Genomic DNA, 11,199 nt, shown 5'->3' with positions numbered 1-11,199 from the left:
TTTTTACAATGAAATAAAGTTGCATTTTGAAAATGAGAAAATAAAGCTATATATTATTTACTGTTCCGTACCAAAATATCTTTAAAAATACTTTGAAAATGAATAAATGTACCTTTTTGCATTTACTTTAATTATTGTATCCAAAGGACAAATGCATGCTATTCAACTAAATTTTTAGCTTATAACACAAAAATATATATTCGTTTCAAATTGATAATTCTTTTAAGTCTAATAAATTATTTTCTTAAGAGAAAAAATATTTCTTTTATTAAAAAAAATTGTGTTGTTCAGATAAAATATTTCTTTAAATTAAATAAATATTTGTTGCATTGAAGTAAATGTTTTTGTGATTAAAGACAAATGTGCATTGAAACAATATAAATTTCTTTAAATTAAAGAAATGCTTTCGTATAAAAAAGTACATTTTTTTTAATTAAAGATATTTTTTCAAACTAAAGAAAGTTTTTATTTAGTTAAAGAATTTTTTGTTAAAATTAAAGAAAAATTGTCATTTAAATAGTAAAACATTCGGTTGAGCGACAAAAAGAAAGGCAAACAAAATATTTCTTTAATTCAAAGAAAAAGTTGTTTAGCTGACAGCCAATACATATTTCTCTTTAATTCAAACCAATTTTCTTTAAGTAAAAAACCTTTTTCTGAATGCAGGTGTCTAGATATCCAGCCGCAAGTATGATACAGAAATGTTACTGGCTACTGGACCTTTAAATCCATGAATTCCTTCATTTCCATGAATTCTGCAAATTCTGTGTTTTCTATGAATATAATAAATACCATAAATGTCGTAAATTCGATGAAGGCCTTGAATTTTCTGAATGCCATCTATGAAAATGACACTGTCTCCCAGTAGGACCACGGAAAATCATACCTATGACCACGTCTCACATGTAGGCCCATACCTGCATATAGTGCCTAATTGCAGTAATTTGTATACTAGAAAATCGTAGCGATTACGAGGATATATTCCTTCAATAACTTTTATATTCCGTTATTTTTACGAATTAAGCAGTTCTGTTGAGGACTTACCTCGATGTATTTATCAAATTAGGAAGTAAGCGCCTCGGAAATGATGCCGAGTAATAAAATTTACTTTATTATGCGTCTTTTATACAGCGTTAATTTATTCGAATATTGACGTCTGTTCCTAACAAGGTGGTGCATGCAACGTTAAATTGAGTCATAATAATAAGCGCCTGAAATTGAAACGGCTAGCACGTTCTACGGGTACATGATATATAAGGCACCAATGCTGACAGTTACGAGTGCATCATTTAGTTAACACTGAAACGATTATAAACTTATAATAGTAAAAGTTACAGATAATCTGGAAACTGAAATTAAAACCATACAAAAAACGGTATATGTTTAAGTTCACTGAATATGGTTACGCAGTTAATCAAAATGAAACAGATTCAGTAAGGTCGGTATTAAAAAAAATATATTGCAATTTTTTATAATATTTACGTCTTATGTGAATCAGGTTTTTATATTAAAAATTAAAACAGTCTCTACCCTAAAAGCCCATTTAAAATTTAAATAGTTACAATAAATTCACGAAAAAAATGTATAGATAAACCAGCGATATTTATCCTTCATCCAGTAACAAATATTGATAGAAACGATTCAACGATTTTGAACAGGTGACTAAAACAGGCATATGCAGCAGAATTGACTACAAGTATTTTTATTAATGCATCACATATACAAATCATTGAGAAAAGGATATGAAATAGCTGAACTAAGAATGAGTTAAAAGCAGAATTATATAATAAACTTTTGTATTTTTAAAACTATTATTTAAAATTACTTCATTTCTCCGTATTCCTTACTACCTGAAAATTCGTATGTGAAGTTTCCATTTTGGTCATCCTAAATTTATGACGTCACATAGCTAATTCAAATATATTAAAATCCTTGAATCGAGGTTACACTTGTCTGTTTAAACTACAAAATGTTCCCGTATGGAAAAGCTGATACCTTTCTTTCACATTCTGGAATGAAGCGTTCTTCTATATTTGCTAAAACTATACGAAAAATCCTGAAAGTCGGTCGAAAAGAATGAGACGTTTGAATAGCCAGAAAAGGGTCTCTAGATCTGAGCAAAATCAGTTCAGGGTGGCTATTTTAGCGATTTTAATACAAATATAGTGTTTTTCAGGGGCCTAGTGTGTTTTTTTCCTGGCATTATGTAATAATACAATTTAGTGTTTTTTACAGTAGTTAGTGAAAAAGGACCCCGCACTAAATGTATGGGAAAATGGCTTTCGGTGGATTTAGCTGAAACTTTGTAATTTTTAAGGTTATAAGTGCCGGATGAAATATTCGTTAAAAAAAATCCAAAAAATGGACAGTTTTAGCGCAATGCGGCGCTAAGCGCTCAAGATCAGTGAATAAAACGAATGACAACAGATTTTGTTACAAAAGCGATGTCAACATAGAAATCACAGTTCAGATCGTGGTCTGTCATATTTTCCCTACACCGTTGACTCATATAGCGCGCTTCTCAAAACAATCAAATGCTAAGCGCCCAAGATTTTAACTTGACTAATTAATCACTTATTTAAAGGCAGAAATGGTACCCAAAGTAACATTAGTAACTAGTGCGCACATTCCGATAATAACAGTGTACCCTTCGCAAGAGGGCCGAACGCTAAGTACCCATGATCAGCGAATAGAACCAATCCCAGTAGCTTTTGCGAAATATTAAACTATTTCTGGCTCTTGATTCGGGTTCGCTTGTTCACCTCTATTAGCAGCGTCTAGAATCCTTTGTAGCAAGGAAGTTTGAGGATACTTTACGTGTTGCTGGTGACGTGCATAACCCAGGAACCATAAAATGCTTGCAATATGTGTGCAAGTGCCACGAGTTCTGGCCCCTGACTTACATGTGCAGTAATAACCGAGAAGCGTTTCGTTATTGTCTGGTCCTATGTCACCTATCTCATTGAACGCTACACAGAGCTGGTACTTCTTGATGCGTGTTTCGTATAACGACATCGCTTGTGTCGCTAAAGCTACTAGGATTAGTTCTATTCGCTTATCATGGGCGCTTAGCGTTCGGCCCTCTGGCGAAGGCTACACTGTTATTATCGATATGCGCACTAGTTACTAATGTTACTTTGGATACCATTTCTGTCTTTAAAAACGTAATTACTTAGTCAAGTTCAAATCTTGGGCGCTTATCGTTTTATCGTTTCAAGAAGCGCGCAATAAAACTCATTGGTTTGGCTAAACATATTACTGACTACTTTCTGATGCGTGATTCTTATAGTAACATCGCTTTTGTCGCTAAAGTTACTAGGATTAGTTTTATTCGCTGATCTTGAGCGCTTAGCGTTCAACCCTCTTGCAAACAGTAGAACGTTATTATCGGTATGTGCGCACTAGTCACTAATGTTACTTTGGGTACCATTTCTGCCTTTAAAGAAGTGATTAATTAGTCAAGTTAAAATCTTGGGCGCTTAGCGTTTGATCGTTTTGAGAAGCGCGCTATATGAGTTAACGGTATAGGCAAAAACATGACAGACCACGATCTGAACCGTGATTTCTATGTTGACATCGCTTTTGTAACAAAATCTGTTGTAATTCGTTTTATTCACTGATCTTGAGCGCTCAGCGTCACATAGCGCTAAAACTGTCCATTTTTTTCGATCTTTTTTACGGATATTTCATCCGGCACTTATAACCTTAAAAATTACAAAGTTTCAGCTAAATCCACCGAAAGCCATTTTCCTATACATTCAGTGCGGGGTTCTTTAATGATTTTTCTAATTTGTAGTTCTTCTTGCTCATATTCATTAACTTTCAGATATAAACGGTAGCAAACAATCTGTTAGCAAATGACGATTGATCAATTGATTGCATGAGAGAATACCGTCCAATATGAAGAATTCTCTAATCTCAATTCGCAGTTGATTCGTTGAGGTGAATTTGCTTTGTGAGGGTCCTAGACATTTCAGGCAATGACAGTGTTTCCGTGGATTACTAGGGCAATAGCATTGGATGAAATGTCTTGTGATTTGATGCTTTGCATTATACCGTCCAGTTTAAAGCTAGACGTTTCTAGTTTGATTGTATTGATTATTTGAGTTCGTGGATCACGGCCGATACAAGGAAAACAATTAAGTTTACAATTTGGTTTATTATTGATGATTCGAAATAAGGCACTTTAAGCATCTGCGTATTCTATTTTCCTGAATGAAACACTTTCTACTACGAACAACGTAATGTAATTCGCAGGTTCGTGTACTTAATTGATACGTTTTTGCGAATCCCATCATGTGTCAAAATTACAGAGTAATACGAGATGATGAATCTTAAATGTAGATGAATTTCATTTTTGCATTAAATTAAGTAAGTCACTTAATTTCAACCAGAAATGGAACTTAAATTCAGTATCTCATATCTGATATACGAGTAATATGATAATTAACTGACAAGTATGTCGAGTTTGGGATGATTTTCATTCGCGTGCTCTGAAATTCAATTTGTGCTGGCAGAAAGGCGTGTACGAAATTCGATCTGGTGATGTGCAAACACTTGGATGGATTTCGGCGATTTTAGAAGTGAAGCCAAGAGAGCAGCTGATAGTAAACAATATGGCGTCGATAGCGCTGGATAGTATCGATCAATACTGAGCTCATGGTAGTTGTTTGTCAACGTTTCCTATTTTGATATATGTACTTATATCTATAACGGATTCTGATTATAAATCGAATAAACGTAGCCATGTAATAAAAAAATATATGAAAAAGGATTGAAGATTCACGTACAGTACCTGGTAGCTTGAAATGGATATAAGTGCCTTGTTTAGTGTCATTCAGTTCTTTTTTCCTTCTACTAATCTCATCGACTTGGAGGATAAAACAACTTGATTCATTAGGTAGATTGAATAATTTATTCAATGCTTACATTAAAGAAAATGTAATTACTAAAATTATTCAATTTTTAATTATATATTAATTTCATGTTCCTAATAACTGAACGATAGCGCATAAATGTTATGAATTTCAACAATCAACTGACTTAAATCAACCTATAAGTTTCATCTCAAACGCACGCGTTGACGGAAAGTCAACAATCTTTCTGTCTTAAATTAACCTATAAAGTATATTTTACATACATAAAGCAGTTGACTTTAAACCGAGCGCGTTACTTAAAATCATGTTATCATCATCAGTTGAGTTTCAACTGGCGCATGATCCTTTTGGTTACATCTGAAAGTCAACCGCCCTTTCCTACTGAAATTCAGATTCTTGTATTACTGTGTAGGCATAAATCAGAACTTTCATATTTTCTATTGTTGCCATACCAAATATACTCTTTTGTTCAATTTAGTGCCATTTACGCAACTTTCTTTTAAAGCAGGGTCACTCCATGAATGATCACTTGAAACCGATTGCGGTTAAATTTTAGAAATGTTTTTTAATTGGTCTATAATGATTTTTTATATTTCTTTATCTTTATTTTGTATGATTATATTATAGACTTATAGTTGAAATGGTAGAGGAGAAATGTTTTGTGACTTATCAAATTATAATTTGAAAGATCACTTTAAAAAAAACTTATAATTATAAAAACTTATAATTGTCCATTATTATTGTTTTTTACTTTTTTTATTTTTAATATAATATCAATTCAAATCTTGCGCCCTTGAAAGTCAAATCTAGTGAAAAGTTAGTAACTTTTAGTGATTTTTGAATGATTGAGTTTTAGTGATTTTTAATTTTTTTCGAGTGCTCGATTGGGGTTTTTCCCTGGAAATAGCTGGCCGCCTTGAATCAGTTAATATTAACACGTATCCATGGTCGGCGATACTTTCGATACTGAATATAAATAATTTTATGTTCTTTTATGATTTTTTATTTATTATAATTACAATAATTATCATTATCAAATCAGTGACATTAGTGGATAAGTACATAACAATCTCACCAACTTGAATTTTTTTCCAAAATTGTGCTTAATTCCGGTTTATGGAAGGTCATGGTGCATAAATTGGAATTCATAAACTATGGTTAAACAGAGAAAAATTTTTTTGTAATTTTTTGCATACATAATCTAAAGAGTATAAAAACTCCCGGTACATACCGTTTTTCGTAGAAAATTATATTTTTTATGTAATAATGATAAGAAAAAATGCACCTTATTAGTGGCGTCATGAAAACACGACCATCGAAGTAGTGAAGTGTTCTCCTATTCACCGTAAAAGGGAGAAGATAAAGCAGTTGTCGACCTCCGTTATGTTTTTTCGTGATTTACCATGTTTTGCAATGGCTACTCCAGAGGAACAGGATCTGCTGGCTTCTGGTTCGCGGCGAACCTACCGACAAAACGAAAAAGTACTATCCTTCAGAATGCAAATCCGTTGGTAAAGAAACGCTCCATATAGCCAAGGTTTATTAATTCAGGGTCGAAGAAACGGTATAAGAAAAGTTAGGCCATCAGTAAATCTTGACGTATAGGAAAAACAATGGATAATTAATTATTTTTTAGGACATCAAAATTTTTAGGGTCAGCTAGTCGGGTCTTTTATTTTATTTATATGCTCTTTTAGATCCCCCCCCCCCCTTCCCCGGCCACTTCCACGTTCATAAACTCTGGGGATACCCCCTTATTTTCTGACAATCTCAGGCCTGTATGAACTCATTAATTGCAGTAAATTTTATGAATCTAGGGGCGAATTGCTTATAAAATACCATTTTTCATCATATTTATTTGCGATATTATATTTCTTCAAATGTTTATTTTCATTGAAATATAAATTTCATGATATTATCCTCCACATTATTTCTGCGCCCACTTAGAATTTTAGCTACCCACCCGTTCAAATATTGGGTAACGGCCGCTACTTTTTGTTTAGGTTGTTCGCCTCTCGATGAATAAACCTTTGCTATAGAGGGTGTTTTTTACCCGCACATTTGTGTCCTGAAGAATGTTAGTTTTTCTTTTCATCGTTGGCTTCCCCTAAATACATAACCAGCCGATTTCCTTCCGCCGCCGTGGCCGGTGAAAAGCATATAGTATGTGACAAAAGAAAGAAGTGAGGTCGAAAACTCCTTTATCGACTCCCTTTTAAGATTAATAGTAAAACATTTCACTACTGCGGTTATCGCTTTTTCATGGAGCCGCTAATGGATGAATTTTGTCTTTTCTATTATTACATAAAAAATATAATTTTCTCCAAAAAAAAGGACTTTACCGGGACTCTATCCTCTATAGATTATGTATACAAAATAACAGAAAAAATGGCATCTCCGTTCGGTCTCAGTTTATGAAGTCCGATTTACCGATGATTTTCAGGGGCCTTAAGCAACAACAATCAGCCATAATTTTCATATTATGCATGTTTAAGTCCGTCTTTATTGGCAAACCCTACTTTTCATCATAACTCACGGACTAAATCAAGTGCCTGATAATGCGCGGGTAACCTACAATCATACTGGAAAGCCGGTTTATAGGGATACAAACATTCCTCCTAGAGAGCCTTGTAGGGATTATTAATACAAAATTAATATCTCAGGCTTAAAATGGTTACAGACTAATATGCCGAAAGCAGTTGGGTTAGATTTGGATTTTTTATTTCTTTTTTTGAGTAGTTTGCACCGAGCCGTCTCGGTATGTATTATCAGTCACGGACACTTTTTGTAATGCAATAAAGTGATCTGATAACAGCAGTGTGCTTTGACAAATTGAGCATAGTCCTGTTTTTATCCCATAATTCACAGACTGTCTGGCAGTCAAGTTATATTATTATAAATATTATTATTATTATTGCATGAAGATCAATTATCGTTACATTAAAAAACCTATTTGGGATGCATCGTCAAAAATTGGTCTTTTTGAGACACGTGTCAATTATGCATGAAAAAAATCATAGCTAAACTAATGCTATCGATCCTTAATCCATTTACAAATAACACCGAAAAAGAACCAATCATATTGGAAAAATCTTTTAAATAAGGATTTTAAGCCTAATTTATTTTTAATATTATTATTAATGAATCTCATTTGAAAATAGTTATACAAAAATATTATATATCGAAAATATAGCCCTAATTTAATAGAAATAATTTGTTCGGAGGCAATTATGTATCGTGGTTGGTGATTATTGGTCAGGGTAATATAAAACCAAATTCATGGGCCGAAAATTAATTTTTTTCAACATATCGAAAAAATGATTTTTTGACTGACCTTCCTTGAAAACGCACCATTGCATGTACGTGAATCAGGCTTGATGTGGCCTCTTCCAGCCCAGTTCGCACATGCGCACTCAACCGCCGGGAGAAAATTATCTTTATCTTTAAAAAAATTGCACCGCTGCACAGTCATAAAAATGGGAAACAATTCGAGCCACGCGAGAATTTTAATCAAATGATACATTTTTTTCATTCTTCTCTAAAAATGTTATATTTAATATTTCCAGTGACAGAATTCTTATAAATACCCATATACTTTTTTTAATTAACCATGAAACGGCTTGCCTCAACATCCGTGGAAATTGTTCGAAAATCACGGAGGACTAGAAAATATTTTCGGGAGTCTACATAAAGATGACTAGGTGTACTATATGTTTCTTGGGTCGCTGAATACGAATCCATCTTTAGAGTGACTCCAGCATGTCAGGATTTTGATTAAATTAAGCCATTTCATGGTTACTTTAAAACAGTATATAGGTAGTTATAAAAATGTTCTCACTGGAAATATTAAATATAACATTTTTAGAGAAGAATTAAAAAAATTTTATCATTCGATTAAAATCCTTGCGTGGCTCGAATTGTTTCCCACGTTTATCACTGTGCGCTGCTCCAAACAGTCTCCCTTCTGTTAATCACGCTATTTCTTCCTTTCACTTATAATTGTAAATTGTTGAGTACGACGAACATCCTCTATCTGCTTCGTATGCTTGTTTTCAAGGAAGGTAGGACAAAAAAGATCAAGAGCGGGATGTGTATCAAAGGCAGTAAAAATCACCTTTTTCCACCCTCGATACATTGAATAATAAAAGCGTCACAAGCAAAATTGATTTTATTATTTAATTGAAGATGAATATTTATTAAATTTTTTTTGTTGTATTTTGCATAGTTTAGCTGGAAAATGGAATTTTTTATTTTTAATCACATTTTTCACAATTAAAACAAGAACTACATGCGTCTTTTAAAAATTATGAAAATTAGATTTGAAGATTCGTTTCAGATAAATATTTTTTCATGTCCACAATTGTTGTTACCTTGCATAGTTTGACTGCACAATAAAATTGATTATTTTTAATAACACCTTGCACGATTAAAAGAAAAAAAAACATGAATCTTACCAAAAAATGGTATTAAGCAATTTTTAATATGACTGCCTGTGCGATTTAAAATTAATTCGATCTTATATTAAATGTAGTATGTTATATTAATTTCTGTACCTCGGACCGGAACTTTTGTTTCAGGTGAAATTTTTGCTTTTATATATTTGATTACATCTTGGATCGCTTTGCCATAAATTTAAATTTGTTACATTTAATGTTATTTTTCACGATTAAAATGAAAACTACTTATCTAGTATAAAAAAATCTTCGAAAGCGAGTTTTTGGATCTATTCAAGGAGAAACATTTTGTCATTAAAATTTGTATTATATCTTGTGCCATTCTCCACAGAATTAAACAAAAATGTATATGTTATTTGTTTTGCGATATAAACAAAAACTATGCATCTTATCAGAAAATAGACGTAACGACATTTTCAGCTATTTTTGGAATGTATACTTTTTTACATTTTTTCTTATCTTGAATAGGTTGACTGAAAAATGTAATTTTTGATTATTAATCAAGTTTTTCACGATTAAAAGAACTATGCATATTACAAAAAAAAATTTCGTAACCAAATTTAAAGATTTTTTTGAGTTAAAGTATTTTTATTTATAACATTTAATCGTATCTTGCACACTTTAAACGTATAATGACATTTTTGATTTTTAATCAGATTTCTTACGATTAAAATCACAACTACGCGTTTTTTCAACAACAAAAAATAGATAAAACTAGAACCGCTACGAAAGTCAATTCTTACATAAAAACAATAGCTTCTTAATAAGATGAGAAGGTAAGAAGTGCAATGCATAGCAGAACTTGTTTTTCAATTTTTGTACTTTCCCAAATATATAGTGTCGAATTTCCTTTTGACGTTTCAATTTTTTCCCAGGTGAAGAAGTTGTATATTATATTCTACATATAGTGGATAAGACAATTACATTTTTCATTTGTTGAAATTTTTTTTTATTATACAAATAAAAAATAGCAGTGTTTTGCCTACTATATATAGACCATATATAACATTTTCACCTTGGTAATGACTTTTGAAACTCGCGAAGTTTCATAGGTAATTCGAGGATATGAAATTCCATGTATCAGAGATGCAGTTGGCGTCAATCAACTGACAAGGCACGTGCGAGTGAAAAGTTATGCATCCGAATTTCGCAGAAAATATTTATTTAGGATGTAAATTGAATGAATAAGCATTTCTTATATCAAGAAATGTTTTTAAGTGAAAAAAAATGTTATTGCCATATATATGGTAATGTACTTTCCGGAGATGTTTCAAATTAAATATCCGCGGAAAGCACATTGGCCTTAATATAGTCTTTAATAATATAAACATTAGAAAACCTATTTTAAAAAACATCAGCAAAGCGAAACAGAAATATTTAACATACAAAATATTTTCTCGCTTTTTTTTTAATTCCCAAATGTTTTTCTAGACGACCATTAACTTTGGAAAATGATTCCTTTCACAGATTCAGATTTTTTATTTATTTCTTTTTTTTTTAATTGAAAAAGTATATCCATTTCTTGTCTTCGGTGAAAACAAAATCAGTTTTGGAACATTGTTACTGTTGAATTGCCACCCCCATTACGGCTAATCCTTAGAGCCGCGCTAAGTTCGGTGACTCATATATTGGCACTAAGGTCTTCACATGTTTATTTATACATTTCTATTAGAAAAGTGACAATCACCGTATTTTAAAACCCCCTAATGATAACTTTGTTCTTTAGTGACATACTAATGACTAAGAACTGATGCTCACACTCTTGTTGTTCCGAATTAAAAATAAGAAAATGACTCCCACATATGAATAATTTATCAAACAAAATTTTGTGGAGTTTTGCGAAGGCTTGTTCCAAGTCGGGAATTCAC

The 11,199-nt window shown here is 32.1% G+C and overlaps 1 protein-coding gene and 1 long non-coding RNA gene across 2 annotated transcripts in view; one reads left to right on the top strand and one right to left on the bottom strand.

Moving 5' to 3' along the window:
• Positions 1–1,016, top strand: part of LOC117172111 — a 2,549-nt gene extending 1,533 nt beyond the window's left edge. The window contains exon 3 of the long non-coding RNA XR_004466965.1: positions 667–1,016. This is a non-coding gene — a long non-coding RNA (uncharacterized LOC117172111). The remainder of the gene's footprint in view (positions 1–666) is intronic.
• The window catches only part of LOC117172110, a 259,054-nt gene that overhangs the window by 246,297 nt on the left and 1,558 nt on the right, over positions 1–11,199 (bottom strand). The window lies entirely within an intron of this gene.

The sequence above is a fragment of the Belonocnema kinseyi genome, chromosome 4 (assembly GCF_010883055.1).
Source record: "Belonocnema kinseyi isolate 2016_QV_RU_SX_M_011 chromosome 4, B_treatae_v1, whole genome shotgun sequence".
In the NCBI taxonomy this organism is placed as follows: Eukaryota; Metazoa; Arthropoda; class Insecta; order Hymenoptera; family Cynipidae; genus Belonocnema; species Belonocnema kinseyi.
Note: the sequence above shows the minus strand (reverse complement) of the source record. Positions and strands in the feature narration are given on the sequence as shown.